This window comes from Excalfactoria chinensis, chromosome 7, assembly GCF_039878825.1.
Source record: "Excalfactoria chinensis isolate bCotChi1 chromosome 7, bCotChi1.hap2, whole genome shotgun sequence".
NCBI classification, from domain to species: domain Eukaryota; kingdom Metazoa; phylum Chordata; class Aves; order Galliformes; family Phasianidae; genus Excalfactoria; species Excalfactoria chinensis.
The window spans coordinates 18,686,210-18,692,397 of NC_092831.1; positions in this window are offsets into that span (position 1 = coordinate 18,686,210).

Consider the following 6,188-nt stretch of genomic DNA (forward strand, 5'->3'; position numbering starts at 1 on the left):
TAAATGGGATTTCTCATTTGGAAATGTTAACATTAAAAAAATCTCTCACTTAAGCATCTCTTCTGGAAAAATCACCTGGAATTTGTGTTCTGTAAACAGCACTGCAGTACTGCTACTTTGAATAACTTACTGAGCTGGTTACACCTGAACCAAATATGAAGTGATTAATCCTGAGAAATTACTCATGTAGTTGTACGATATGTACAACTAAAATTCTAGATAACTTCCACACATAAATGAGTGTATTAGTATCTGAACGCCCACCTGACATTTAGAAACAGGGCTTTGATTTGAGACTAAGGATTAATCCAATTTCAAACTTGCAAATAAGTCTTAAGTATCCCAAATTCCTATTAACCAAAGAGAATTACATGCAAAATCCCCCTGTAACTGCAACTCTGTTGCAATGGTGAAGTCTAATTACAGTACAAGACAATAAAGCTTACAAAACTTATTTAAAAATAAGATGTGGGTCCCGCTGATTTCAAGCTGACATCAACTTCCATTTAAACAAACTGAACTACATTTGGTTCATTGGAAACAAAAATAAAAACTCAGGAAGAGCTCTTGCTTCCTAATTTGTCAGACACACTTTTTCATCTGAACAGAGCGAGCATTTCCTATTATTCCACAACAATACCTTCACCTCTGAGGCAACTCTGTGCACTCACGGACATTAAAATAAATTTTGTCCTCTCCTGGAGACTGAATGGTTTGCGTACAGCTGCAATTACCTCTGAGGAAAAGCTGGTGAAAAAGGAAACCCGTGATGATCACTGAAAGGAACTACTGTCATTCCAAACAAATACAAGTGAAGCTGGAAGCCAGATTAGCAACTTAATCATAAACTGTAAGTCAATAGAGAGGATTCCGTTATAATCCATCCAAGGACAGGTTTTCATAGTTCTTGTGTTATAGAATAGGAGTGCTGCAAAGGTTATTCTACTAGGGGATTATTAAGTGGCCATTTTGAAACCTCCTTTCTTCAGGCTGAAGGGAGTACAGAGGAAATCAAGAGAGAGTTGTAAAATTTCCTGAAAGACACCACGAGGAACAGCCCCACCAGGAACCATGGTACCATTTGAATTTATAATAACTTGCATTTAGGTTTGGAATTTCTCCAACTTCAAACTGATTTGCAAAATTTCATAAAAATTAATCAAAAAACCACCACCGACAACAACAACAACAAAACAACACACATTGTTTCCTCCTTGATGACCTCTGAAACATTTCAGCATTGGGCACTTCTTACAGCCATGCACAACAATTTTCAGAACAGAAAAAGAAATAAATGATAGATCCCATACCTCAGCAGTGCCAGTAAATACCATTACAAAAACGTTATCATTCACTATCAGATACTGAAAGGGTGCAAATTGAGGCAGGCAGTGTGTCCCCCGTGGGTGCACATGGTGCTGTATGAGGCTTTTTCTTCTCACTACTCTTCATTGAATATTTGTGCAGACACCACTAATGCATTTCAATCCAAAGAAAGATGAGAATAGCAAACTATAAGCACTTATGTTGCAAGGCAAATAAAACCAAATGTGAAGTCCAAGCTTCTAATATCGTATGGTTCACAAACAGAAACAATCTCTGATTTTTTTAGTTCTCAATTAGTCCACATTCACAGGTTCAGAATACTTGAGCAAAAACTTCAACTGCACATTTCAAAGTTCCTTATACAGCCATTCACTCTGCATATGTGCTAAGCTCAAGGCATGTTCAGAGTCTGTTCTGTGTTCAAGTCTATTCTATTTATGACATATTCTCATACCTCCGTGGTGTTTCCAGATCCTGCCCATTCAAGAACTGAGTTGCAGACATGGGAATCAAGCCAGATTCTTTCTTGTGGCAACAGATGGTGGTAGCATGCCTAGAAAATGGAATGCTGTCAGTTACTCAAATCCTTGTTCCGTTACTACACAACCCTCAGAAAGACTAGATTATTTTATTTTATTTGTATCACAGCCTGTGTCTGTATTACTTTGTTAATGACAAGTCATGCTTCTGTATCTAAGTGCTATAAAGCACCTAGGGCATTTAAAGCTTGCTCAGCTAGATTTGTACTGTCATACAGACATTGATTATATTTATTTCTTTGAGAAATGCTCCAAGATTTGTGGATGAAAAGCGAGGATTAACTTGACTTCATCATTTTGTCCAATTAAACTGCTTTGAAAACTGAATTTGAAAGATTTGCCTCACCCACAGAATTTGCGCTTCTGAAGTTACTGTTGCTATAAAACAGCTGCAGTTCCAATAACACATTTATGTACTTGTGGGAATCCTGTAACACTCAACCTCTCTTCAGGACTCCACTTCTGCATCACTGAACCTCTGGCTGTCCAATACCCACCGTCATAGGAAGATGCATTCTACACCTGCTGCCCCAAGTCACCAGGAAATCATCCATAACAATAAAATAAAAAAAATAAGAGATGAATATATATGCAGCTAGAGAAGCGTGAAGAAATTAAAAAGGAAGACACTTATATCTATCAGTATTTTAAGATGTTTTCTATTTGTCCTATCACCTAGCTAAAAGATCTACAGGATTTTACATAATCAAAGCATTTTACATGCTCAGTCATTCCCTTGATGTCCATTCAAATTCAAATCTCTCTCTTCTTTAAGCAAATTCTATGGTTTCTATAGCTTTTGCCCAGATACTGAGAAAATATTGACCGCCATCTTCTTGCTTAAAGACCTTTGAAAAAGGAGAGGCAGTGCTTTTTTCTATTCAGTAGATGAAGAGAAGCGTGTTAACAAGCTTTTTGCTTAATTTTCTTAATTGTTAATAATTTCCTTAATTATTCACAAATTATATACAACGTAGGAAGTACACAGTAATTCCAGCTGTTGATTTTGGGGGGGGGCAAGAAGGGATTCAATTCTCAGTATTTCATCAAATCTCCAAACATGGGTTTCACATATGCTGACAAAACTGCATGAGGCAATGAGCAAGAATAACACACATCACACAATAATTTCTTTATCTGAACATAGCAGTACCCAGAAAACTTTGAGATAATCACGGATGCCCTTGGATTTTGAAGTGCAGCGTGACATGGACCAAATGGACCTTGATAGTGTCCCTTTGCACTGACCGTTAGGGCAAAATAAGCAAGAAACAAATTAGAAGGAGTAGATAAATTTCCCAGGAATTGCTACCAAACCTTACATTTAAGAACGGTGAAAGTAAATGTCTAAACACACATTACATCTGCAAAAGGAATAACTGTACTGACCTTCATCTCTTTTCCTGCTGTGCCTTCCCCTAAAATGCCTGTGGAGGTCAGTAACGCATAAAGTTGATAGGTGACTGTGAGTACCACGTCCATGGAATTTACTGACGATGGAATATTTCCTCCACAAGTAAACAAAGGTCTTCTCACTGTCAACACTTCACAGGAAACTGCTGGAGTAGTCAGCCATAGCACTATTAACAAATGTATAAGCATATGTAAATCTAAGACATATACACACACTGCTTTCACACACCATTTTAAAAACACAGACTGTAAATGAACTTGAAGGCAAGACAAAGCAGATTACCTCTGTCCCAGAGAGTCTGCTCAGAGTACAATATTGAACTGTACTGTTTAATAGTCCATCGTATCAATGAAAGAAGAAAAACAATCTGACTTTTTTCTACTTTGCTACTTACCTTTACAGCGAATGAGATCTTTGCTAAGCAAATCAGTCAAACAAGCTCTTTTTCAGATAGATAAGAGAGCAAAGCATTCTGTATGTTTAGCACTGGAGCAGATATAAGGCAGAACCAAAACCTGAGAACTGCAGCAAAAATACAAATAAATATTTCATGCAATTTACTATAAATAAAATATTAAGCAACACTTCATCCTCAATGTGTACATATATAATTTTATTTCCTGAGTCTAGCATACAAATGCACCTATATTAGGCTGTAAATGTTACCTATGCACAGCCTTGAACAAGCAGCTTTTGTTCCCAGCTACTTCTGGTCATGAATGGATGCTCATTAGTAACACAAATGCATAAGCTCTTTGTATATGGAAAGAAATAAACATCAGCTTACAGAAGGTAGAGTCTGTTACATAGATGTTAAGAGATTTGGTTAAAATCTGTATGTGGGTATTTACATTTATCGTTATCAGGAGAAGAATGCACTTGCTTATCTCAAGTTACTTAGGTAAGATGATTCAAAAACCTAGTTAGAACAAGCAAAACCAGTTCAACATAGAGTCAATTGAAGTCTAGCTAAGAGTCAGCAGTCCATAACATCTAATTAAACCTGTCCTAAAGGGGACATCTATGTAGGTTATTCCGAAAGTAATGCCTCCTATTTATTTCCATGGAAACTATGACAATCACTCTATTTGAGAGAGCTCATTTCCAGCTTCAAAACATTATTTTTCAACTCAGTCATCACCATTAGCTATGCATTTTGGCCAGCACTGAACAAGAACCTGCATACCATCAGATTCTGCATGGCCATCTCGAAAGTGGCTCATCTTTCACATCACTGTCATCACTGCTGAAACACACCACCCACCATTTCACTGTGCTCACATCCCCAGGATTTGGAATCCATAAACACTGATGAATGTCAGTGGTTGCCATTTTTTCTACATGGACACACCTTTGTTTCCATTCTGTCAAACTGCCCTTCTGTTTCTATCTGTCTCATGGCAATAAAATATAGAGGAACACCACTGGGAAGGTACAGTCTTATCTGCCCCTGACGTTATGGGCCAGTGGAATAAAATAGGAGGAGCCTTCATAAATTGATCAGATCAACTGCACCCAGAAAGTCCTCATTTCTCTCCACTGACTGCAAAAACAGTCTGTAATGACTACTTCAGGTGTCAATATTGCCTTTAACCCAACTTTACAAACTGTCTAGCTGCCACAGGATACTTGAATGCTTCTGTTTTATCAAGAGAAAACACGTTAATTAATCTTACACCTACTGAAAGACATGCTGATTCATACAAGCCTGTTCCATCAAAATCCTTTGCTAGTGGGTTTACAGGAGGACAAGGCTCTTCCAAACTAACAAACCTCAAACAAGTATACATCTTTTCCAAGATTATTCCCTGGCTCTCATATTGGGAAATATACTAAAACAGCAGCTCCATTCTAGTCATAATAAATAATGGGGTATCCCATCTGTGAAAAAAATATTTGAAGCAATGCCACTAAATAAGTCTTGATATAACCCTGTCCTTAGAAACCCTGTATTCAATTCAGTTTGCAGTGGTTCTTTTCTATCTGGACAAGTCACCATACTATGAGGTGACCTGTGTTCTGATCTTCAGTGATCAGCTATGACCATTCCTTCAGAGGGAAATAGTTGAGTACATTTTGTAGCTGAAGAATCAGATTCCCAGATTACCAGCTACTCTGAAGGAGTTTATTTTATTCAGTGCTTCTGTTTGCTATAGAAAAATGTAAATACACCAAGAAGAACTTCACCCTCTCATAGCATTGCTTTTCCAGAACAAATGACATTAATACATTTTCAAGTAAGTAGAATTTGCAATTAACTTCTGAAAAGCAGAAGAGTGATGCCACAAGCTGAGATTTTGTATGCTTTACATCCTTATGTCTGCTTTACTGTAATTCTTGCAAGCCTAAGTAATGTAAAATGTGAGAGCTTCATTTTGAAATCAGATACCCTTACTAAATCCTTCATCCTTTCATTAAACTATTACAAACAAATATTTATGTAATATATGTTAACACACACAAGGAGGCAAGGCAGTAAGAGAAGGAAGGCAAAGTTTCTTTTCTAATTTCTTCATAGAATGTTTTACTACCGAGTTTCAGAATTCCAGGTTTTCAACATGTTGAGAAGGAAAAATAAAATACTTGAAAATAGTAGAGTAAGAGTAAAGAAAAATCATCTAACAGCACTTCATGTTTGCCCACCATCTGCTTTCTCTTAATTTTATTTTGCCCGCTTTTCAATAATTTTTGCTTACGTGTGCATAAATAATTTAAATTTGTGCTGTAAAATACTCTAATATTCAAATGAGAAAGCAGGGGGCTTCCTTAATGTACACAGTAACCACAAGAAACAGAGGACAAATGAAAGGGAATAAGTTTCCATGGCTCTTTTTCCCTCCAACCATCTAAGTGGTCTCTAAATTCAGAAAAAATAAACAATATCAAACATCTGAAACTCTTTATGCTTT